The 26,677-nt window shown below is 39.6% G+C and overlaps 1 protein-coding gene across 5 annotated transcripts in view; it reads right to left on the reverse strand.

Moving 5' to 3' along the window:
* Inpp4b (inositol polyphosphate-4-phosphatase type II B) overlaps nt 1-26,677 on the reverse strand; it is a 789,563-nt gene that overhangs the window by 414,439 nt on the left and 348,447 nt on the right. For 4 of the 5 annotated variants that reach the window (XM_057753361.1, XM_057753359.1, XM_057753360.1 and 1 more), the window contains exon 4: nt 2,477-2,540. The exons of the other annotated variant lie outside the window; for it this stretch is intronic. The gene's annotated coding sequence lies outside the window, so the exon portion shown is untranslated. The remainder of the gene's footprint in view (nt 1-2,476; nt 2,541-26,677) is intronic. 5 annotated transcript variants of the gene reach the window in all.

Here is a 26,677-nt window from a genome sequence, read left to right on the forward strand (position 1 = left end):
GTTACAGGGAAGTAATATTTGAAGGAATGAACACGGTGACCACGTCTCTGTACAGCAGTGACCCATTTTCACTGCACTTCCCCAGGAAATGACAAGAAAAGCCTGGGGAAAAGGAATAGGATTGAAACCACCTGTAGGCAGGAAATCAAGAGAAAACACATGGAAAGGGAGCTGATAAACCACAGGGTAAATTGACCAAAGCAAACTGGTCCAGGGACAGCTAATGATAAGGACTAAAGCCTGTAATGCCAGGCTAGTTACCCTCTTCATCATAGTCTTCTCTCACGTTTGTCTCCACCCGTGTGACCCTGCTGATGTCACACTGTCCACTGTCTGTCTCCACCCGTGTGACCCTGATGATGTCACACTGTCCACTGTCTGTCTCCACCTGTGACCCTGCTGATGTCACACTGTCCACCGTCTGTCTCCAGTGTGACCATGCTGATGTCACACTATCCACTGTGTCTCCACCTGTGTGACCCTGCTGATGTCACACTGTCCACTGTGTCTCCACCCGTGTGACCCTGCTGATGTCACACTGTTCACTGTCTGTCTCCAGTGTGACCCTGCTGATGTCACACTGTCCACTGTCTGTCTCCAGTGTGACCCTGCTGATGTCACACTGTCCACTGTGTCTCCACCTGTGTGACCCTGCTGATGTCACACTGTCCACTGTCTGTCTCCAGTGTGACCCTGCTGATGTCACACTGTCCACTGTCTGTCTCCACCCGTGTGACCCTGCTGATGTCACACTATCCACTGTCTGTCTCCAGTGTGACCCTGCTGATGTCACACTGTCCACTGTCTGTGACCCTGATGATGTCACACTGTCCTCTGTCTGTCTCCACCTGTGACCCTGCTGATGTCACACTGTCCACTGTCTGTCTCCACCCGTGTGACCCTGCTGATGTCACACTATCCATTGTCTGTCTCTCCCCACCCTGTGACCCTGCTGATGTCACACTGTCCACTGTCTGTTTCCACCTGTGACCCTGCTAATGTCACACTGTCCACTGTGTCTCCACCCGTGTGACCCTGATGATGTCACACTGTCCACTGTCTGTCTCCAACCGTGTGACCCTGCTGATGTCACACTATCCACTGTCTGTGACCCTGCTGATGTCACACTGTCCACTGTCTGTCTCCACCCGTGTGACCCTTCTGATGTCACACTGTCCACTGTCTGTGACCCTGATAATGTCACACTATCCACTGTCTGTCTCCACCTGTGACCCTGCTGATGCCCACTGTCAACTGTCTGTCTCTACCCGTGTGACCCTGCTGACATCACAATACCCATTCCATTTTTTCTACCTTCTTTCTTAGTCTTTTCCTTCCTGTGCCCTCTTTCTTCCCTTCCCTTCCTTCCTTTCTTCCTCTCCTTCTCCCCCTCCTTTTCCTCCTCTTCCTCTTATTCCTCGTCTTATTCCTCCTTCTTCAATGTTTATTCAGTGTTCCTCAATCAGCCTGAGTGTCTCTATTCTCACTCTTCAGGTCTTAACTGAAAGGACACACAGGAAGATACATAGTATTTATGTAAACTCAGTAGACTCTTCCATTCTTTCTCAATGTTTTGCCATACTGAACTCTGCATTTTTTTCTAAATAGCATTTATCATAAACTTTCCTCATGTATGGATGTTTTTTTAAGTCAAGTTTTCCTTACTGAACTTCAAGTCCTGGGAAGGCAAGAATGGACATATCTATGCTGTTTAATCTTATAAAGCCTTTCAGAGGTCACTTCCTAATGGGTAATGATGTTTGTATATATACAGTATACCTGAAGCTCCCAATATAATTTAATATAAAGAAAGCAATTAATTTATCTTCAGAATCTGCTCAACTACCTTTCTTTTTTAATTTTTATTTTACTTTATTTTTTATTTTTATTGAAAAAAATTTCCGCCTCCTCCCCACCTCCCATTCTCCCTCCCCCCACTCCTCTCACCCTCCCCCTACTCCTCTCACCCTCCCTCTCCAGTCCAAAGAGCAGTCAGGGTTGCCTTCCCTGTGGGCAGTCCAAGGTCCTCCCCCCTCCATCCAGGTCTAGGAAGGTGAGCATCCAAACCAGCTAGGCTCCCACAAAGCCAGAACATGCAGTAGGATCAAAACCCAGTGCCATTGTCCTTGGCTTCTCATCAGACCTCATTGTCCACCATGTTCAGAGAGTCCGGTTTTATCCCATGCTTTTTCAGACTCAGTTCAGCTGGCCTTGGTGAGCTCCCAATAGATCAGCCCCACTGTCTCAGTAAGTGGGTACACCTCTCGCGGTCCTGACTTCCTTGTTCATGCTCTCCCTCCTTCTGCTCCTCATTTGGACCTTGGGAGCTCAGATCAGTGCTCCAACTACCTTTCAATATGCATTCACAACTATCTAGGTCATCAAATAGCAGAACTATAAAATAGTTTGTTAATAAGGAAGTAATCTGCTTGCATAGTTATCAGTGTAACGAATGGATGGAGAATGACTCCTCTACCTGATATATGTTGTGTTCCTCAACAGCTTGGGTCTGCATTCATTTTTTCTCTGGTTTTATGGCTCTGTAAAGTACAAAGGAAAAAACTTTTAGAATTTTGTTTTATGTGCATACAAAAAATACCTTAATAAAATACCCACAAATATTTCAAATACATCAGTTGATATACTTCCAATGAATAGCATTACAAATATAGGGGACTTGGGCTGGAGAGATGGCTCAGTGGTTAAGAGCGCTGCCTGCTCTTCCAAAGGTCCTGAGTTCAATTCCCAGCAACCACATGGTGGCTCACAAATATAGGGGTTTTATTAACACACTGTACATAGAACGCTGTTTACTTCTAGTCAAAGTTAATATACCCTTTGCAGCTCAGAAAGTTCACTAGAAGAATTACCATTGCCCCTTATTTCTTATTCATGTGTGCCTAGCTCTCTTCTTTGCCAGACACTGCTCTAAGTTACATAGATTAACTTTCATTACTCATAGCCAAGGGTCAACTTGAGGGCAACTCAGTAGCGCTGCATTACCGAAACCCAACATATTCCAAGAAGGCCCGTCTCAGGACCAGCCTCTAGTTGACTGCTGGGTGATGAGCTCTCAATTCTCGAAACAGTCTGATAACAGTGTCTGCTTTTTCAGACCTTAGTGTCATTTATTCTTCTCTCCTCTTTCAGTACTGTCTCCTCCTCACTTTTAAAATCCTCTGCCCATTTTCCTCGTCCCCTATCTATAGTATCTGTGTCTACTTTTCCCCACCTATAACTTCTCCCCTCATATTGTAGTTGCTTTTAAGTTGTCTGGTTTCTGTAGTTATTCTAAGTTATACACATAAAAGTCATAAGAATAGTATTGTTTTGTCTTTACATCAAATGACATAATATATTCACGTGTTTGTATAAGTGTATGTGTATAAAGTCAGTACTGTTACACTTGGTTGCTTCCCGGAACTTGAAAGTGAATCTCTATTGCTGAAGACACCATGTATTTTGGACACAGAACTTGAGGGAATCTAGCTGGGTGCAACCCAAAAGCTTCTTAACAGATCTCATTTGAGTGTGATGGATTCAACAATGCTGTGAAAAGTGCTAGAAATTTTCACATTGAGAAATTAGACAAAAGTTACAATGGGAGAGAATATAGCCAACCAATTGGTCACTAAATGGATACAAGCAAAAAGCAGTGCACCAGTCACAGAGAAATGTCATATGCTTGGCTTGCTAAGCGTTTATTCAGCTAGAAGCTGCTGCAAAAGATACTTTGGCCTAATTGGTCATGATCGTTATGTGTCTATGATGGCAGCTTCATCCTAACTTGAACAAACCATAAGTTATCCATAATTTCAAGTCCACCCAGAAATTAACACTGTGACCCCTTGTACATATTGTATATGGTCGAGCCCTGTTCTGAGTATCATTACATTTTAAATTGTGATGAGTCTATTTATACAAATAAAGTATGATGGTTCAGAGGTAAACACATTCTTATGTGATATATAGTGTTCCAACAAGTCCTTAAATGATCTTTTTAAATACAAGAAAAACATGCACAGGGGAGATCCTCACACAGTGATGATTAAATACACTTAAATAAACAGGACATTTGTGCAAGTCCAAAGAACAAAATTCTAGGATGCAGAAAGAACAGCTGTGTTGTATGAGCCTGGATCTTTCAGGCTCAATTTGTTCCCATTGTGGTGCTATTCAACACGTTCAGTTCCCATCATCATTTGCTCTAATCTCCTGCAGGCCACAGACCCCTTAAATAAACACCCCAATGGAGTTAGTGCACACAGTAAATCTCATTTAACACTTATCATTACCTTCTAAATAAACTACCAAATGGGAAATTTCCATTAATTAGAACATGAAAGTTTTCTTTAAAACAAACAACAAAATTCTATTATAAGTGACTTCTGGGCCTTAGGCTGGAATGAACATTATCATTTATGATTAGGATGTGGTACATTCAAACTGGCTGAAATGGTTCCATCTAGGATCTATCTTCCATTATAGAAGTCGGTGCATTCTTTGGTCTCTGTATCCGTTCTGTCTGTGGTCCTGACTGGCTGTTCATCACATCCAGCCTCCCCTTCTACAGTAGAGTTATGTGGATCAACTTAGTGGGAGCTCTGCTTAGGACTGCTGCCTTTGTCATGCTGCCCCACAGAAGACACTTGGGTTTCAAATGCTTTATGTTGACCTGAGACATCCTGGGTGACTCTGAGCAAGAGCCTCCCTTCCCAGTAAAAGGTTTTAGAGTACACTGACACCAGAAGCTGAGAAAGGTTGAGTTGAGAAGTGATCAGCAGCCCAGGAGAGAGCATGTTAGGCGACTCAGGGGATCTTGAAGTACAGAGGTCTTCCAGTGACCACCCCAAAATAAAACCTCTCTTTCCTACATGTACTGGCATTTCTGTATCTGCTTCACATGGCATCTCTATGTAGTTATTAAATGTTATTTTCATCACCCTCTTCTAAAGTAAACAATTCCGTCTCCAACAGCAACTTCCCAAATTCTTACTCTGCAGCCTATTCCCACCATCCACTTTAAGACCAAAGGATAATTTAGCAGTCACTAAGGTCCAGCTCAAAATGGTCTTAATTCAACCATACAATACTACAAAAAATTTTTAGAAATGATAAAATAACTCAAGCATATTCCCAGGTTGTAAGGTAAATTTGCAACAATAACTTTTCTGTGTAATAGTAATAAAGAGAAAGTAAATCATTCAAAATATATGAATGTAACTTCCCATAGCAGCAACAATAACTTGAATCATTACAGCTGTAACAACAAAATTAATGAAATACTTATGAGTAGCAGTGTAAATAAAATTATAGAAAGCTGTAAGGAGAGCTAAGGAGCGAAAATGCATGCATGAGCGGGAAAGTATTTGCAATGAAAATATCACTTGTTGCACAAATTAATTTCTAGTTTTGATGCAATTCAAGTAAAAATTCCAGTGGGAGTAATTTTACAGCCTGTTAATTTTTTCTGGAGTTCACTGAAGCTGTGGATCATAAATTAAATTCTGAATATGGATATTAAAGAGATGCATTTGCACTAGTGATAAAATGTTTTTGTAACCCGACACTCAACACAGTACAGAAATGACTCTGAAAGGGATGCGGGTATTAATGGCACAATATGGGACTCTTCCCAAATATATTACCTTATACATTATTTCATTTAACAATGTTTAGCACCCAACAGGCACTAGGGGATACCATGCTATTTATTAAAATGCCAACACCATTACTTTATCCTCCCATTAACTTTGGATGGGGCCAAATTCATTGATATCTTCTTTAGTATAATTTAATTTAAACTGACACAAGACCCCATGGAAGTAGACAGAGAGAAAACTTAAATTCAGTGTGCATTAAAACATGAACTACAAATACAATAGAAGAAAATTGTCTAGTCATTGCCTGCCTAAGTTTCAGAATTAAATCAAATATATTCTATTAGGTATAGATGCTAGCTTTAGGTGTATTATTGAGGTGAACACAAGGAAATGCAAAATAAAAATAAAATTAAGTGTAGTTTATTTGCATACAATTTTAGAGAGACCAAGTGTGCTTTTGAAATCTTTATGATTATACAAAGAAAATGTCTGGCACAATATACTAGAGAAAAACTCCTCTAGCTTAAATATCAAAATAAAATTAGATGATATTTGTAATAACTCTGCTGCAATAAAATGTATTTTAAGTAAACATTTAACGCTAAGTAGATAAGTAGCCAAAGGATAATTTACAATTAGAAACAGCTCTTTGAGGAATAAATGGAAGAGTATTTGACCTTATTAGTACCCAGGAAAATAACTAGTAAAGCAACGACCAGAAATAGTTGATCTAACATATCGACAAGAAGCTTTTTGGGGGATTACTTTAAACACTATTTTTCCTGCATCCCCAAACATAGTTCTTGGCCCTGTACTAGAACATCAAGCAGCATTCAAATTCTATGTAGTTAGGAGAAGATGCCCCTGTCAAGTACATTGTATCTTAACATCTATCAAACACGCTTTTAGGTAACTAGTTGTCAAGCATCAGCATGGTCTTAGAAATACCACAGTCAACATTTGGAATAAGTATGCTGAGCAATCACATGAAATTGCAAAATTGTTTCTTCATGATAATCCAAGCAAAAAGTGTGATACTGGCTTCCCAGAAAATGGCTTCTCAGTAAATACATGTCCACACTTTCAATGTGGTAGTTTTAAGCAGTTCTAATTATAGGATTCTATTCTAGGGAAGTAACCTCAAACATAAGGGGAACATAAGCCAGGTGTGGCATCAGCTCATGCCTCCATCTTGCATTCAAAAGAAGGCTGAGGAAAGACAAACAGCAGTACTAATGTCACCTAGAGCTACAGAGTGGGTTGAGGGCCAGCTAGACCTATAGAATGTGAATGTGAGTCCATCACAAAACAAATAAAGTTGGTGGGAGAGAGACGGGAAAGAGAGAGAGAGAGAGAGAGAGAGAGAGAGAGAGGAAAAGAGAGGAGAGAGAGAGAGAAAGGAGAAGAGAGAGAAAGGGGAAGAGAGAGAGAATAAGGAAAGAAAGTACAAAGAATTTCTGCAATATGTATTAAATAGGAATAACTAGAATGTGCCTAAAAATTAACAATAAAAAGTACTGGAAAATGTGTGTTTTATTAACTTGGTTGAATATTATCACCATTACACACAGACTCATGAAGAGACAAAACTTCTCAGAGGCTCACAGTGCAAGGCTAAGTCCACATAATATTCAAAATTGTCTTTCTCCATTATGAGAATGCTATTCTAGAGCCAGTGAGATTTCAGATACCCATCCTCACTCCTCTGTCCTCATTAATACATTAGTAGGTTCTCTTAGCTATGAGAAATTAATATATAGCAATCCTCAAATGTTATTTCTTTATGGAATAGTAAAATTAGAAAATCCCGGGGGTTTAAATGGGACCTATCATACAGTAAGATTTTGCAACCTCAACTGTAGCATTTATGTTAGTTATTAAGCAAGAAGCTAATCCATCCATACCAAAATTTAGATAATCCCTGGGCTTGTGGGAGATAGACCAGTATGGTTGCTCTGTTGTACAGAACCTGTGAGGAGAATGGTTCTTCTGTCTGGAAAGGTTCCCCTGCTCATGCACAGCCAGGCAAATGTCAAAAACCCATTGCTGATTCTTCCTTGCAATCTGAGTGCAAGCATGTGACCTGGGCCTATGATATCACAGGACACAGAGCCAGCTCAGAAGCATATGCTTCACAGAAGCCATCTGGTTGTCTATTCTGGGAAGTGACACCTCTGCCAAGTCTAGGAAGCAATAAAGCAGAGGCTCAACCCTCAGGTATTGTGTTTGGTGTTTAGGCAAAAGATCATAAGCCAGAAGCAGCCAAAGTGTATCATGCATGTCAATGTCTATTTGGATACAGAGATCCTAGGAGGGAGACCTCCAGGCATAAACCTCCACTCTCAGTGGAACCTAGACAAGTCTTCCATTATTACATCCTTCTTACACACACACACACACACACACACACACACACACACACACACACACACGATAAGAGCAATCATATAAGGATATATTATGTAATAATTTAAATTTCTAATCTAAAGTTTTTTTCTTTCAATTTCAAAAACATTTCCACATGTACCACCAATGCATTGGGCGCCTGGCACCACAACCATCTCTGTTGGATAATTTTACCTTCCTTGAAGGTCTTCAAAGGAATAAACACTTTTTAAAGTACAGAAGAGATCAGATGTTTGTGGCTAAACTAAAACACATGGATATTCAGATGAAAAGTGATAATTTTTTTTTACTTTTTAATGTTCAAACATTCTCATATTCCTTGAAAATGTGGATCACTTATTAAAAGAAAAATATGTTTATTGGTAACTTGTAGCATCATTTGAAAGATGAACAGCACAGGTTCACTAGCTAGGCAAGCCCTTTCAAGATCACCATATGTCATTATGTCTGGTCCCTCATCTGTCATTTGAGTCACCTTTACCCAGTGCCCTGATCAGACTGTCATACCCAATGATAGAGAATTCACTGAAATGTTGTCCCAGAAGCAAATCAGACACTTCATGCCTCAGTGTGAGCTTTTCTCTGGGTGCAGAACTGATACTGGATTAGGAATTTTTCTGGTGAGTTGAGAGGGACAAAGATGCTGGTTATTTTATCTGTTGGGAGCTCTCTTTTTAATTAATTTGTTAAAAACTCATTTGTGGCAAAGGGCACCACCATTGGACAAAAGTGGCAGCCTACAGAATGGGAAAAGAGTTTTCACCAACTCTACCTTTAACAGAGGGCTAATACCCAACACACATAAAGAACCCAATAAGCTAGATATCAAGAAAACAAATAATGGAATAAAAAATGGGATGTGTGCCTGAACAGAGAACTCTCAAAAGAGGAAACTCAAAATGACTGAGAAGCACTAAAAAAATATTCAACATCTTTAGTCATCAGGGAAAGGCAAAGCAAAACAACTCTGAGATTCCATCGAACACCTGTCAGGATGGTAATGATCAATAAAAACAAGTGACAGCTCATGCTGGCAAGGATACAAAGCAAGGGGAACAATCAGCTATTGCTATTAGGAGAGCAAACCTGTACAGTCACTATGGAAATCACTGTGGCAGTTCCCCAGAAAGATGGAAACTGATCTACTTCAAGATCTAGTTATATCATTCTTGGGCATACACCCAAAGGACACTTCATCTTACCCCAAACACACTTGATCAAACATGTTCTTTGCTGTTCTATTAATAAGAGGTAGAAACTGGAAACAATCCAGATCTCCATCAACAGAAGAATGGATAGAGCAAATGTGGTACCAAATGGAGTATTACTTCAGTCATAAAAAAAAAAAAATCCACACTTAAATGAATGTAACTAGAAAAAAAAATCTAGAATGAGGCAATTCAGACCCAGAAGGAAAAATTTGGTAAACGTTCATTTATATGTAGATATTAGCTGCTTAAGTCAATGATAACCAAGCTATAATCCACAGAATCACAGTGGTTAGGTGTAGAGCAAGGGACAGGGGATGGGGGAGATAGATCTCCTTAGGAAACAGAATAGCTATGGACGGATGTGTTGAGGGGGAGAGGGTAGAATGTGGGAGGATCAAATGGGGAGGGGAAATGGAAAGAGAGTTAGAGAAGGCATATAGGGAGAGACAGGGACATTTGAGGGGTAGTATGGATACCAAACACAGTAGAGACTTCCTAAAACATATACATATATACAAATGATCTAAATAAAATAATGGGGGAGATAGAGCCCCAGCTTGCCATCTCTTGTCACTAAATGAAACTTCCTGTACCAGATACAGTTATATCTAATTGAGGTGTTGGCCAAAGGGGTCCCATTTGGAATCTCCAAACAATCTGGACTATCACCAAGACTATAGATTATGCTGCATAAATTAACAGCAAAGCCACATTGCTAAAAACAGCTCCACATAACTCGTTGAACATGGAGAAGTTGAGATGATGCCTTCATCTCTATGTTCTAGCATCTTTGTTACAGAAAGGTACTCTGCATGCAACAACAACAAAAAAAAACATAAATACCAACTTAGTTATAAATGCTTTGATTAACAATGCTGTCTAGAAGATGACGCATAGCTTCTGGGAGTAACCAAACAATATCTGATTTGACTTAAGGCCCACTCCACAAGATGGAACCCACATTTAATACTGCTTGGGTGACTAAGAACCTGAGACTAGATAGGTCAGGGACCTAGGGAAAAAAAAGCAAACGTTGCCATTCTAAAAACAAATGAACAAGAGAAAAACAACAACAAAAAAAATCAATAAAATGATTTAATGAGATTCTGCTATACTCACAGATCATTGCCTTGCCCAGCCAACATCAGAGAAGTTCCCTACTTCAGGGACCCACAAATAAGCATGGAGAGAGCAAGGAACTCCAGAACACTCAACCCTAAAAGGGACATCTCCATCAAATCTCTCCCCTCAAGGATCAGTGAACCCCCTGGAAGAGGAGGCAGAGAGAGTGTAAGAGCCAGAGGGGATGGAGGACACCAAGAAAACAAGACCCTCGAAATCAACAAGATCAAAGTTCATATAAACTCAGACGGCCTGCGCAAGTCTGCACCAGGTGTTCTGCATAAATAGATTGTGGCTTCTAGTTTAGCGTTCTTATGGAATTCCTCAGTGTGTGAATTACAATAGAGCTCTGGTTCTTGTGCCTTCTCTTAGGCTCTTTTCCTTCTGTTTGCTTGTTTTTATCCAATTCTGATGTGTTTGTTTTATCTTATTATATTTTAGTTTATTAGTATCCCTTAGTAAAGTTTGTTTGTTTTCTAGAGAGAGATGCTAAGAGAGTGGCTTGGCATGGAAGGGGAGGTAGGAAAGAAACCGGGGGGGGGGGGGGAGCAGAGGGAGGAGAAATTCAATCATGATATATTATGTGAGGAAGAAAAGCTATTTCCAATAAAAGGTAAAAAGAAAAAGAGCTATTTAAGCTAAATTAAATATTTAATTTTATTAGGTGAAGAAACATTCTTTTAAAAACGTGAGCTATTATCAAATATTGTTAGATTGTGGCAGTGGCCTATTATTTCCTTAGAGTCAGTAAGAACCTGTTCCTCTCCAGCAAGGAACTGTAGTTTAGTGAAAGGGTGCTTGCTTGGGTGGAATGCAGAAAGCATTCCGCAGTGCCAAAAATCAGCTGTTTTTCAATACTGACCCAAAACATATTTCTGAAATGTTCTTTTGCCATTCGTGACTATTCTATTCGTCCCCAGCTGAGACTCTTATATCGGTTCTTAAGATCCCTGCTTGGCTTTCATGCTCAGAAGGCCCTTGGATACTTGTTTCTGTGCCAGTCCTTCGTTTCCTGGGCAACCTGTTCCTCCAAAGTAAAGATAAAACCGACCATACCCAATCACGGTCTCCCGTCTCTTCAGCCCTCAGCTCATCGTTTCTTTGATCCATGAGAAATAAACAAAGCTTCTGCCTTCCCTGGGTTGTAACTTCAAAAGAAATTTGGAATCCAATACAACACACAAAGATTTGAACCTGGCAAAGGAAACCTCCTCTATTTTTATTTTTTCTTGAAACAGCTAGCCAGATTTAAGAGCAAAACCTAGAGCATCTTTAAGCCCTGAACCTTCCCACTGGCCCAAAGACACTTAAACATTAATAACTTGTTTTCTAATAAAGATTAGCACTCCTAAGTCATGGATCATGTGAAATAAAAACCCTAAGAAAAAATACTTAGTGATATTGGTTCTCAGTACAGGTATGTATTTCTGCTCAATTTTATGGCCTACAAAGTCAAAGTGTGGAAGTCGCTTTCGCCACAACATAGAAGGCTGAGCTGTTCAGTTAGTACTCAGATAGCATGCTTGAAGTCATGGGTTGGCTCTCCAGGACCAGCCACATAAACCAATAACCTAACGGCCCATTTTTACTTCAATTTTTATTATATTTAGTGTGTGTGTGTGTTTGTGTGTGTACACATGCAGATTCATATGTGTGTACACATGTGCACAGTAAACATATAGAAGTCAGAGAACGAATTCCAGAGTCCGTTCTCTCCTTCTATACTGTGGATCTCAGGGGTCAAACTTGGGTCACTGAGATTTGGTGACAAGTACCCTTACCCCCTGAATCTGCTAACTGGCCCAAAGATAAACTTGGATAGCTTGTTTACTAATAAAGATTAGAACTCTTAAGTCATGGATCATGTGAAATATAAACCCATGCAAACCCGTAAACTACTGCCAAACATCATTTCATTTAAGTCAGTGATTTCCTTCCCACCAATAAACAGAAACGTCAAGTGGAGTTGCAATCCTAAATTCAGGTGTGGGTTCTCTTCTGTGGTTGAAATCCAGCAGATGCATCTGTTGTGTGCTTTCAGATAAAAACTAGAGAAACCTTGTGTAGTCATCAGTGAGATTAACACATGTATCCTCTAGCTGAAAACCTGCCCCATCCACTGATCTTCTAATCTGGCATAGTATCATTTTGGGGTGATAGTTAACTATGAGACTTTAATCACTTAAGCCCTTTACTCATAAAACTACTTTTGCTTTTAAAGGGAAAAAGAAGGTGGGGAGGAAATTTGCTTACTGGAATCCTTCGGAAACCCAGAATGACAGAGAGCATTCCATATCACTACAAGTTCCCCTAGTCACCCTGTGTATGTGCAGCCAATAGAGAGGTGAGGAGTGGGCCAGGGTGAGCAATTTTTGAATGGGTATTTCCAGTAGTTCTGTTAGGGGTCGGAGAGCATGAGGCTGGGAGCCTGTTTATTTCTTACTCTAGAAGAATCGTAAGGATCTCTGACAGGCAGCTGTCTATCTCCCGTCACAATGTGTTTATGACGCTCAGCTGGTCCATGGCAGGCAGCATGCACATGTCTATACCAGTGCTGGATATCTCCATAGAGAAGGGCACAAAGGACTCTCATGAAGCTGGATGTGAGATCCATGAAGACAGAGAACAATCAGAAAATGGTAACTACAAGCAATGAACTCGTCCTGGAAACAGAAATCAGGAGTCAGAAGAAAAGTTGTTCTTCCCAAGGTCCCCGTTTCCATAACTGTGTAACTAAAGATAGCCGCTCCACAGAAGCTCATCTGGGGTACTCAGCAGCTCCTCTTTCCATTCTTTGTTGGGTCTCTGCATGGAGTTCGTCTTGTTTTGTAACTTTTCACATCTTTTCTGTGAACACTGCTTCATCACCCTCAACTGCTGAAGCTTCACTAGCTCAGCGAAAGTCCCTTAGGCACCCAAAAGGACTGCTCTCCTCGTTTCCTTTTAGAATTAAATTATTTATGACATGGTGGTTTGTGATGTTACATTTTGTTCATATAACATCAATTAATTCTTCAACTGTTTACTATATTTTTGTATGTTTAATGGAATTATTGGCATTTATTGAATGAATACATGACCATGTAAAGATTTATATAGTGATTTGGTGTTTTTAAAATCATTGCATACCAAAATCATGTGGGGAATGCAGATACAGTGAAACAAGTATGTGTGTAATACATGTCTCAAAAATCTCCCAACAGATTTGACTTTCTCAGCTTTAGGGAGAAGGCCACATCTAACCTAAACCATGAAGTCACATTTCAGTCAAAACTACATCTAGGTCGGTGGATTCCATTCCCTTAAACATAAGCTGACAGGCACATGGTTATCACTGGAAAGTCTAGAAAGGTGGATATCCACTCCTTACACATATTTAAAGCTTGTCCAGAAAGGGTCATCTGCTTTACCTCATGTGGTCTAGTGCACAGAAGGAACTAGAACAGACACCTGTGCGAGACACGATACAGTGATATGCCCCATGACATTCACCTCTACACCCTTTTAATGATGAGGAGCAAACAGTTAAATGTTAGAGGGAAAATAGATACAACAATATGTGGGTGTTAATGAAGAAGTCCTTTTAAATCAAAATAGAAAAAGTTGATTGCCTGTGTAAGAATTCTGGTGACTGTCTAGGAAATATCCCAGGGAAATTACACACTGAAAATCAAACTAGCAGCAGGGCCTATATAGGGAAACAAAAATATTATTAGGGGGAAAGCATATAGGCATTGCTTGACGTTCAAACAATCTTCTCAGGTTTTAGCTCTTTAAAGTGGACGAGTTTCTTAGACAAGAGATAATCAGATGCCATCAACTGGCTTGTGCTAACAACTTGCTTTGCAATTCATAGTCAGGCAGAGTAACTAGCAAAGACGCTCTCAAAAGAGTTTTGGGTTGAGTATTGTCTGAGAATAAATCTCAAAACAGTCTGAACACTTGTCTTTCAAGAAATATCAAAAATAAGCTTTTTCAATAAATTAAAGGGAAGAAGCCAGTTAGAGTCTATAGGAAACCTATAGTGATCAATGGATCAAAGAACAACTGAAAAAGCCTTACCAAGGACTTCCCAGACAACTGGGAGCCTCTGGTTATCTGGTAAAGTCAGACAGATACACAAGCATTTGGGAATTATAATTTTAGAAGAGACTAGTTATCACATTCTGCTGTCACTAAATGGACAGATTTTAGGGGCCATGGATTCTGTTCCTTGTGGTCTACAGTCATAGATAGGGAAGCTGGCTTTGTGGGTCATGCTGTTCTGCTGCTATACTCTATCCAGCTAATGAGGGCCACCGCACAGGTCAAAAGCACTAGGTTAAATCTCAGTAGAAGCTTACAGCCTGTCATGGTGAAGATATTTACACCTAAGAAATGGGCACACATTCCAAATCAAGATGCGCGATTTGTTTGTTTTATAGAAATCCGGATTGTAGACCATCACTGCCCTAAGGGGACACACTCAAGACACTTTCAGAATTGTGACTAAAGAGCAATATGCCATTTTGAGGAAACAAATGGAAGTTCAAGAAGGATAGTGATGACGCCTGCTGGGCTGAGACTGAACGTTGATTTAGTGACAAAATACCTGTGAAGAGCTATCCAAGTCTAGGAGGTGAAGTAAACAAAGCATACATATGAGGGGCTTTTGGTAAGTGGAGAAGGGCTGTTCTATCTCTCATTTTGAAAGCTTTTCTATGAAAGAAATTACAAAACTGTTAGAAAGCAGTTTTAGAAAGATTTGCTGTTGAGATGCAACAAGCCGCGTCTGTTATAGAAAGCAGAGAAAGTGGGAGCAATTGAAGAAGCAAAGGCTAGTGTCTGAGCCTGTTCTGAGCTGCAGTCTGCAGAGAGACAGCAGCAGGGGTGGCTGCTAGAGCCCTGCACGCTGCTTCAGAGAACCATGAAGATTAAGAAAACGTTTACTCTGACCAAGAAAAGCTGGAAAACACTAGAGTGCAGAGAAATGAGGAAAAGGAAGAATGAACGTTAGTGTCAAGTATCAACAGGACACAGGAAAAGGAAGAGTAAACATTAGTGTCAAGTATCAACCAGACACAGCTGAGAATGGCCCAGGAGAAGGGACCCTGAGACCTACAAGTGACTATGTTTGCTGATGTAAGAGGACCTGCCCACTGTGGGCAGCACCGTTTCCCAGGCTTGGGTGCTTAGATACCTAGAAGGAGAAAGCTCGTTGGCATGGGTTACTCCATCACTCTCTTCCTGACTGTGGATGTCCTCTTTTGACTCCTTGGCACGGATGGGCTGTGACCTGGAACTGAGATTCAAACAAACCATTTCTCCTTTAAGTGGCTTTTATCAGGACATTTTATCGCAACACCAGGAAAAGAAACTAGGGCAGGAACCCAGAAAAATAATTGCCAGCTAGCATGTATGTTCCTCATTTAGCCATGGAGGAGAGGTGCCTCACACACGCACTGACTCTTTGAAGGACCCTGTGCATGGATGGAACAGAACCAGAAACCAAAAGAAGCAAAATCTGAGCATTTAATTTCATTTGGCTTTATCTTTGACTATTATTTTTCCTTTGTTAGGAGTGTTTAAATATTAAAAATAATTTCTTGACATCATATCATCAAGTCATTTTTTAATGAGATATCATAGTTGAGTACCTTCTAAAGAAACATATTAGGCATTTGGCTATCACAATTTGGATGAGAAATAAAGTGAGTGGGGTTTTGGCATAAGATGTAACAAGGGTCCTAAAGAATAGTAACACATGATTCAAACCACCCCAGTGTCCTACAGAGGAGTGTGACCCTACATATGAATCGGTGGCAATGGGAATATATTTCAATATGTTCCATTATAAAGTATTCCGCTAGTTACTGAGCACTGACATTTGCTCGCCATGATGAACAGCAGCAGTTAGATTGAAGCTATGGCACTCAGAACTGGTCACTGAAGATGCCCAGGAATTTTTAGGTAGAGACTTAGCTTTTTTCCCCCCTCATCAAATAGAATAAAGACTGATGGCAATCACTGCTCTTAGGATATTAAAGCCAACTTGATGCTAGAAAGGAGGCTTAGCACTTTTTCTAAATTCATTAAGGAGTGTGTGGAACCAAGGGAGTCTTTGGATCACTGCTTGGGGACCTTGGGAATGAAGCTTTGGTGGTGGAGGACTTGACATGGACCAGAGTGTGTTGTGCATCAGGGGAGAATTAACAGCATCTGAGAACGTTTCCTGTCCTGTGATATCTGCTGGTCTTATTGACATGTCATAAGATTACTTAAATTTTAACAGCCTCAGAAAATCTGTGTGGACTGGAACATGCCTGAAATCCCGACCCTGGGATGTGGAGGCAACATTCAGACAACACATGAAACAGCCAGGAGATGCAATAGAAGGATGCTTCACAGTCAGATTCTAGTGGCCTGGCCTAGTTAATTCTGCAGCAGAAGCCGAGGAAGGATACAAACAGGAATAAGTTGAAAGCAACATTATGTATGTATTTAATACAGAATGCTCAGTAAATCTTCAAGCATCGGGGAAAGGGAATGTGCCTTGAGAGAATAAGATGTTCATATTTTATTAGCATCTATTTGAAATATAACTTGAAAATAGACATGTACACATCTCACAAAATTGTCAATTTTTCAAAAGCAAGAAAATCTTGTGTGTACCCTATATTTAAGATGAAAAGTTACAAGGTCCAGTCACCATGTCTTATTTCTCCCTTTGGTAACAAAGCACTAGACTTAAAAGTGTCAGAGTTCACGAACCCTTACCACTCTAATATAGACTATTTGGTAAAATTCCATTTACACAGCAGATAACAAGAAACCACATGAAATGGAACTTTCGTAAGAAAAGAGTTAGTTATAAACAAGTTTTCATTCTGACATCATGCAAACATTTGCTGTTAGAGGTCCTGGATCTAGTTAGTGAATAACATGATTTCTGTTTAGGAAATGTGTGTTCAAGGAAGTGAAAGGTGGAGTTCCCAGGACACTACTTCATCATCAGGACACTGAAGCAGATCCCTGACCACCCCACCACCAGCAAATCTCTGTCCCCTGTGGTCTTAGGAGATTCATCTGTTCCCTTCTAAACAGCCTTCATTGAAGGCACATGGCAATAAATTTTTTAACCTGACATCAAGAGAGATATGAAGTTACTTTGATGGAGGAGTCTTTCATCTTCCACTAGAGAGCCTGGAAAGAGAACAAAGCCCCTAGAATCCAAGCACATTCCCAGGCTTCAGCTCATCGTTCTCAGGATCACCCCGCTGTGGTGGAAGTGCTCTTACACAAACAAAATCAGGAGTGATCAATGAACGGTAAAGTTTCGACCATTAGACTGAGCATCTGGATTTCCAAACTACAAAAACAATACTCATTTCAATCTGCTTTCCAAAACCCGGGTTTACATAAGCATCTCCTTGATTAGACGCAGAGAAAATAGTAGATTTTTACAATTTATACTAAAATGAGTCAGATAACAGGCAATCCTTCCTTCCTTCCTTCCTACCTTCCTTCCTTCCTTCCTTCCTTCCTTCCTTCCTTTTCCTTTTTCTACCTATTAATGCGCATCTTTGCTATCCATTCTCATTCCTCTTTGGTTATACTTCTGAATTACTGGTATTGGTGAATTCTACGGTGAAAAGTTCCATTTGCTAGCTATAACCAATAGTGTTGTCTGCACATTTGCATAAATATATTCATGAATATCTGAATACAACTCAACTAGCTCTGTTTACTAGCAGAATTGCTCATCACGAAGTACACACGTGTGCATTTATGTATTTATTGTGAAACCTGTTTCCAGAGCAGGTTTCTAATTTGCATTTGCATCACATCGATGGGAGAGTTTGCATTCACATGCATTTAATGAGCTCTAATTTTTATTATTGCTGCTTCTCTGAGCTTTTCTCCCCCACTTCTTTACTAGGCTATTGTGTTTCTATTGTTTTACACAAATCATGTGTGCAGCAAGTGTATTACTGTGTATTTTGTTCTTTGTGTTTTAATGACCCCTATGTCAAACAGGCATAAATGACTTTGAATAGTTCATGCCTCCACCCCATTAAATTAGATAATTAAAATTAGATAATTGTAATAACCTTGTTGTGGAAGTTGATTCCTTATCAACAGCCTTAGCTGTCAGTACTCAATGTTATCTATCATATGAAAATCACTCAGATGTTGTTTTGATAAAATAAACTGCAAAAATCAAACCCCTACCCTTATTCCGTGGGGGCAGAGGATCGCAAAATAGAAAATAATTTAAAGAATGAGAGGGAGAAGAGAAGCAGAGCTCTCTGTAAATAAGGTTTTAAACCACAGAATCAGAGTAGTATGTGGAAGGAACTTGTCAGAAGGAGTGGTTTAGTTGTGTTCTTGCTCTGCTTTGAGCTCCATGAAAGCCACGTGTGCACAACTGTGGCTGCTGTTGCTCAGGCATTTTCCATGTGAACCTCGCCTGCTTAACTGGGACTTTCTTACGTATGCCTCATCCTGTTACTGCAGGTCTTACTGATCCCAGACAAAGCCAACCTCTGGCCCTGGCTCTGCTATATAGCTGTACTACAAACACGTAACGCCAAGCCACTGGAGAATCCAGTAAGCCCAAATTGTTTTCATCTCTATAGAGGATAGAACCAATCCTCAAGCTAATATGTTCACATAGCAGGAGAATATACTAAAAATGCAAATGAATCGGAGCTATATAAGTTAATGATGAAAACCCCAAGCTTGTAAGAGATGATGACCTCCAAGGCTTATGATGAAATCCTCAAAACAGTCCAGCGTTGAACCCTTGCTCAACTGGGAATGCACGGAAGGCATGCATTCTGCTGCCCATGAACAGCACAGCACGTAAACAAATGTAAACTCTGTCTGTGTTTAATGTCACAACTTATGATTCAAAAGCATCCTAAAACAATGTCATCTCCCAGGAGTTGTCCCAGTGGCCCCTTAGGATGGCACCACTTGAAGTCACCGCACTGGGAACCGGCATCATTCTTGGCGCCGTGCCAAGCACAAGCATGCAATGGTTTTAGGGGTATCAATGCATGCCTATCGCTCTCACCTGACATTTAGGGAAATGAGAACACATTTTAAGAAGGAGTAAGGAGTACACAGGTGCTGACTGACAGTTGTGTAATCTGAGCCTTATTTGGCACAGAAAATGGAAAAGGTAATTACAATTGAAAACAAAGAACTCCTTTCAACCTACAGATTAAGCTTACTTAATTTAGGGGTTCGATCCTTGGCTTTAAGGAAACCTGAAATTCTGCCATAGTCAGTTTATTTTATCTTGTAACTTAGTTTTCGCGTGTGTATTAACTTTGCAGGGGGTGATTCCATAAGGGAAATGAGTCGATGCCCACAAATGCCAACCTAGCAGCCCATGACCACAGCTCAATTGTGCCAGCCTCTCCTCTGATGTCATCCTTCCTAAGGCAAACGCCACTTCCTGAAGAATGACATGACAGAAAACTAGAGTGTCTCCAAAAGAAAAAAACCAACAACAAAAAAGACACAAAAGAGTGTCACTGACTCAAAAATGGAAGACTACTGGGGTTCTGATCTGAGGGGGCAACAACTTTCATTACAAAGAACCCACATGTTTAGAAAGTCTTGTTCAAGGAGTTATTTAAACTATACCAGCTTAGAAGACAATGTCTATAATTCATTATTTGAATACTAAAGACAAGGTATGAGTCTGAATTGCTAAACAAAGAGGCAAATTGTATGGCTCAAAATATTTATCTTCTGGTTTTAAAACAGGGTTCCAATTATCCAAATTGCCAAAAAGCATTTTCAGAAGTTATTGAGAAGACCTTTTGAAGTTGGATAAGGCAGAAAGTGTTCCATTTTTCCTGTGATCTAACTTGGATCTTCAAGAATAAAGAAAAAGGAGCTGAGCCGGGCGGTGGTGGCGCACGCCTTTAATCCTAGCACTTGGGAGGCAGAGGCAGGCGGATCTCTGTGAGTTCGAGGCCAGCCTGGTCTACAAGAGCTAGTTCCAGGACAGGAACCAAAAAAAAAAAAAAAAGCTACGGAGAAACCCTGTCTTGAAAAATCCAAAAAAAGAAAGAAAGAAAAAAGAAAAAGGAGCTGGGGAGATGGTTTAGTTTTTAACAGTGGGCACTGCAATCACAGAGGATCCAAGTCTGGTTCTCAGCAGCCTGGCCAGGTGTCTCCCAGCCACCTGCAAACCTAGCTCCAGGCAGATCAAATGCCTCTGACCACCCAGGGCACATGTATTAATGTGTGGATACCTCCCCCACCACATTAAACCAAACATGGATCTTAAATAGCAGCAGACAATGTAGAAAACCCATATGTTCTATGTCTAATCATGCAGGCTACCTGGGAGCGCCTCCAGAGCTGCGAGATCACAGGAGAGCCACTGCGGCTGTGTTCTCAATATATCCAAGAAGCAATCTGTAGCTCACCCATAGATAATGCTTAATTGATACCTCACACACGCAAATCAGCAACAACAAAGTGAAGAAGAACAAGGAATTAGTATATCCTGACTGATTAAAAAAAGAGTTTAACAGTAACCCCCAATCAGTATAAAATGAGAGCTAGATTTGAGGTCATGCTAAGTGTGCATGGGACCTATAGTCTGCCTTCTTGGATGACAAATGAAAGATTTTACAATGCTATTCAAATTATGAGATGATTTTGTTTTTATGAGTAATTTTATTTATGAACTGTATTTTGTTTAAGGCACACTGAGTATGGATGGGTATTCCTTCTAATTGGAAAACTAAATAAATATGTGACTGTCCCAAAATACCATTAAACCAGCATTACCCCAGAGGGATAATTATTGTTAAACTATCCCAGGTACCAATAATAATTTCCCTCATACCCTTTTTTTATACAAAAAGGGAAAAATATAAAAAAGAATAAAAAAAGAAAAGTGCAAAAAAAGATGAAACTTTTCAGGCTCTATAAAAATTAAAACTAAATACAACAGGATTAGGATTTAATCATAAAACCCTAGTATTTATTTCTTTATCTCCAGTCTACTTCTTAGCTGATCAAAAGCCCATCATTGCATCTCACGCCTTTTACTGTGAATGCAACGAGTACCCACAGCCACAAATCCCCGGCTGAGGGCAGCGTTCCCCTGTGAGCTCCCCTGTAACCTTAATCAAGTAAGAGAAGCAGGGAAAAGAAAAGCAATCAGTTTTCTTCCCAAAGGCAATGGCAGGCAAGATTCTAAAGAACTTCCCTGAAGCCAGAGGATAAACTTGACACTTGAAACCAAAGTACTCTGGAGAAGGCTGACCCAACAAACAGTGTGGCCCCCTGAACACCCAAAGGTAGTGTGAGTTCGGCAAGACTGAGTGGCTCTGTCCAAGACCAGAAGACCCCGAAGCTGTAGCGCTGTGAAGTCTGCCCAAGCGCCACTGCTACTGCGCATGATCAGCATCCTAAATGTCTCTCCAGCTCTCGCTGTGTTTATAAGTCAGAAACGGTTTTTGTAAAAAAAAAAAAAAAAAAAAAAAAAAAAAAAAAAAAAAAAAAAAAACTAGTATTCATCCCCTTAAGCAAGAAGCAGTAAGATAGTAATTTATTTAAAAGGTTGTGCAACATCCCACCTTATGCATGAACTGTATTTTCTTTGTTCATTCCTTAGCAAAGGCCATTCAAGTAATCTCCACATCTTGGCTATCGTCAATAATCCTTTGACGACTACAGTTGAACTAAAATCTCAAGATCCTCATGAAAAATAGTCTGCTGAGAAACAATATAGAACTTGGAAACATTCTAATAAATAAGTGGCTAGTCACCAAAGGACAAATACTGTATGATTCCATTCATGCGGAGTGTCTGAAATAGCAAATGTACACAACCAGAAAGCATAATGGTAGTTATCTGGGCCAATGAAAGAAGAGAACAGTCATCATCCAGTAGGCAAAAAGTCTCCAGTGTGGGGTTGGAGAGATGGTTCAGAGGTTAAGAGCACTGGCTGCTCTTTCGGAGCTCCTCAGTTCAAGTCCCAGCAACCACATGGTGACTCACACTATCTATAATGAGATCTGGTGCCCTCCTCTGGTGTGCAGACAGAACACTGTATACATAATAAATAAACAGAATGTAAAAAGTTTCAGGTGTGCACGAGAGAAAAGTTTTGTCACTGTGCTATAAAAAATTCTGTGAAAATGTTATAGTAGGTAATATATACTTCAAATACAGCTGACAAAGCCTGCAGTGATGTTTCATGCCTTTGATGGCAGCATTCAGGAGGCAGAGGCAGGGGGATTTCTGAAATTGAGATCAGCCTGGTCTACAGAGTGAATCCAGGACAGCCAGGGTGAGGCAGAGAAGTCCTGTCTCGAAAAACAAAACCAAATCTGGCTGATGAGCCAAATTTGATTTCTAGGAGCCACAGGGTAGAATAAGAAAATCAATTCCTGCAGATTGTTCTCTGAGTTCTACATGCCTGCCTTGGCACAGCGTGTACACACACACCCCAAATAAAAAATGTGACAAATAAATGTAATTTTAAAATTTAAAGCAATGTAACTAGGTGGATTGTACTATATATGTTTTCATATGTGACTTAATTAATGGCAATCTTAGAAACAGCGCCAACCTCAGTCTGCACATTAGGAACGGCCTAAGTCCCAGGAGCTGCAGCTGGAGAAGAGAAACAGTGTTAGTTATCACAGTGTCCAACCTAGTTCATGACCTCTGGCTCATTCCAGCATCTGCAGATGTGGCTCAAAATCCTCTAAGTGCATTTTCCAGGGGACAAACCAAAATGATAATATGTTACAACAAACAAAACAACACAACATAAAAGTGCATGTTAGATGGTTAGTTGCCAAAATCAAGGGAAAGTTAGAGGAAGAAAATTATCCAAACAAATAATATCTGAAGGTGCCAATTGTGTTTGAACTTTAGTTCAGTGCACACACACGTAGCTCAATAACTTCACTCCGAACTACAAATTCCATGTCATAGAAAAGGAGCGGACTCTCATCACCAGTGATCAGACTGATATGCTGGCAGATCGATTACTTTGGAAAATCAAAAAGGAAATATGGAGGAAGGTTAGCAATTGTGAGAAAAAAAAATAAGGTATTTGCTGAAAAGAACATTAGAATCAATGCAGAAATAATAGAAATCCTAAGAAGAAAAGCAAAGAACAGATGAAAGAAAACTAAAAATTGAGCTGAGAAAGTGGGAGAAATAATGAGCGTAAAGTCTTACCTTGAAATTTAATAGAGTAAACAGAGGGGAAATACCACCTGTAGTACTTATAACATCTCAAAACCAAAAAACTTAGTAAATAATAGGGTTAGTGAAGAAAAATTAATTTTATTAAAATTATCAAGCAATATCTAAACCAAATAAGTAGATACTTAAGTGTGAATAAGTAGTATAAGTGATAATCTCCCCTTACTTAATATGTACATTGAACAGAATTGTGGGCAGAACCAAACAAGACTTTAAATAGAATTAGGTAAAACAATTTGATATTTATGAGAAGTACGGTTTCCAAACAATAGCCAATAAAATCATGAGGTAAAAGGATGATGAGATGCTTACAAACTTTAGAGTGTTGCATTATCACAGAGCTGATATGTACCTAGGTCAACAGAAAAAGAGACAGCCTGGATTGGCTCTCACTAGATGCATGCATACATTCATGCATACATACTTACATAAGTAAAGAAAAAATGGATTATTAAATAAATATGCTAACTTAACTCTAAAAATAAAAAAAGCTTCATTATCATCTAAAACCACAAGCAAACTAGAAATGCTATGGAAATTACTTACTTACTTAAAACAAAAGAAAAGAAATCTACATACAATTGGACTTGCATAATGACATAATACATATTTATTCCCGTGTGTGTATGTGTGTGTGTGTGTGTGTAGGGTATAAACCCTTTCTGAAGCAAATTCTGAATAAGCAAACAATAGCATTAGAAAAATATATTTCCAAAGCCAATGATAAAGATTGTCTATAATATCATAAATAAAATATTAAAATAAGAAACAAAGAACTCAATAGAAATATGGTAAATGGCCGTGAAATCACAAATCACAGACAAAAATGCTTAACTTTATCAATATTGATGAAAACACAAACCAAACACAATGAAACACCAAGCTTCCTATACTTAAAAACTGTGGCAGTATCTCTGAAGAAAAGCTATACCAACACCTTAAAGGGAATGTGAGTGTGGGGATCAACTAGGAACTGACTAGCGTGTGCCTTGTGAGCCCCAGCTCACCAACATTTACAAACAGAAAACTGTTGGTTTTATATTCATTCTGACCACAAATAAACACAAACACAAAATCGTGTGAAGCAAATGCCCATATGAAAGGACACATCTGAAGGGTGAAGACCGAGCCCAGAGCAACAAGTCATTTATCAGTTTAAAAAAAAAAGGTTAGAGTCTCAACCATTGATGAGTGAACCTCGGCATTCTGTCATCAAATCAGACACAGATACAAACAAATATGCAAACACCACATTAGCAATTTAAATGATTTCAGAAGCACATGTGAGAAACTAAACATAGCACACACATATTTTATGTCTTTATAGTATACGAAATAAAACATGGAGGAGTTGACTCTGACTACCACCAAATTCCTCTGGATATAGAAGGGGTCAGATGATATTTTGTATTAAAGATGGAGAACAGAGCTACAATAAAAGACAATTGGGAATCGCAAACTATACAAAAATATGCAAAATTTTATATGGAAACATAATTACTCTGTGAATGTATTTGTCATCAAGAAATTGACATTATGAGGTCAGAGAGATCCTTCAGCATTTATGGTCAGTGGCTGCTCTTGCAGAGGACTCAGGTTGAGTTCCCAGAAGCAACAGGGCAGCTAACCATCAGTAGCTCCATGTTTAGAGGATCCAACACCTTCTTCTGGTCTCTGTGGGCACCAGGGGTGATCAAATGAAACAGTAAAGTAAAAACAAATCTTTCTTTAAAGAAATAGTTCTATGAGGTTTGTTGGTTTATACTGTTTTCCTTTTTCTTCATCAAGTAGGAAAGTCCCGCTGGTGTGCTTAGGAACTATCTGAGAGGAAGGTGATCCCTAAGCTTTGGTTACAAATGGCTTGACTGCATATCCAAGTTCTATCCCAACTGGAGGCAAGAGTCTGATTGTATTTTCTGATTTTTCCTTGTTCCAAACTTATTAATGCATAATGAAGCTTTTTAAGAATGAATATAATAGTATCATTAGCAGGATTAGGTACATAGGAATAGTTAAGCATATTAACTATTAGTACAATGACCCTATAGTGCTTACAAACCAACAAAATGTGGGTCCTGGTTAAAGAGAGACTGTGGATGTAGAGCAAGATAGCTTTAAGATTTAAATTAGCTGATGAGGGATAATCATGATGCATTTAAATTCTACCTCCTGGGTTATGTTCAGAAAGAAAATTAAAATCTCTCATGATACTCAAAGTCCTCGAAACCAGTCTTTTACCTAATTTCAAAAATTCTGAGTGTAACTGTACTATATTTACACATCTCATTTATTTTACAAATAATTCTCATGGGATGGATCTACTTTAAAAGTTACTTTCAGGCTCAAACAAACAAACAAACAAAAAAAAAAAAACAAACTTTGACTGACATTGTCCCTGCCGTTCAATGAATTATATCTGCAGTTACATTGAATGTAAGTTACAGTCTGATATAGGAACTGTTATTAGTGCAGTTGAAATGTGTGTGAAAGTTTTCTGTATGCTAAGTATACCTAGTTTTAATCTCAGACTTGATCTAAAATGGTTTGTTGCTACTGGTGAATGTAAGCATTCTGCAAACTGTAAATATTCTTTCCTTTACATGTAGTAGAATATTTTACAGAGTATCTGTCACCTTAAAAGTCTTAGATGAGGTTCTAGAATTGAGGACAGCAGGTGACAAATGTTCACATCTTAAAAGAGGTGCCAGACATGCTTCCCCAGGTCATGTAAGATAAATCTGGATATTGCTCTTACTTTTTTTCTTTATCACTTATCACCAGTTGTAGATGTAATGAATATGGAAGAGCTTTGTAGAAGAGCAGCTGGCCTGGAAGAGGGAGGGTCAAGCTTTCCACCTCCTCATTTCACACTATGTGCAAGAGACAGTTCTTTGCATCAGCTACTGGGCACTGAAAACCTAGGACCATGAGTCAAGATGCGGGATGCCAGACAGGAAGAATTGTGAGCCCATTACTGATGTGGGATTCCCCTCTGTATGCTGTGATTACCATTAATGAATAAAGAAAGCTGTCTTGAGCCTATAGCAGGACAGAACAGAAGTAGGTGGGGGAGGGACTAAACTGAATGCTGGGAGAAGG

This window comes from Chionomys nivalis, chromosome 21 (assembly GCF_950005125.1).
Source record: "Chionomys nivalis chromosome 21, mChiNiv1.1, whole genome shotgun sequence".
Classification (NCBI taxonomy): Eukaryota; Metazoa; Chordata; class Mammalia; order Rodentia; family Cricetidae; genus Chionomys; species Chionomys nivalis.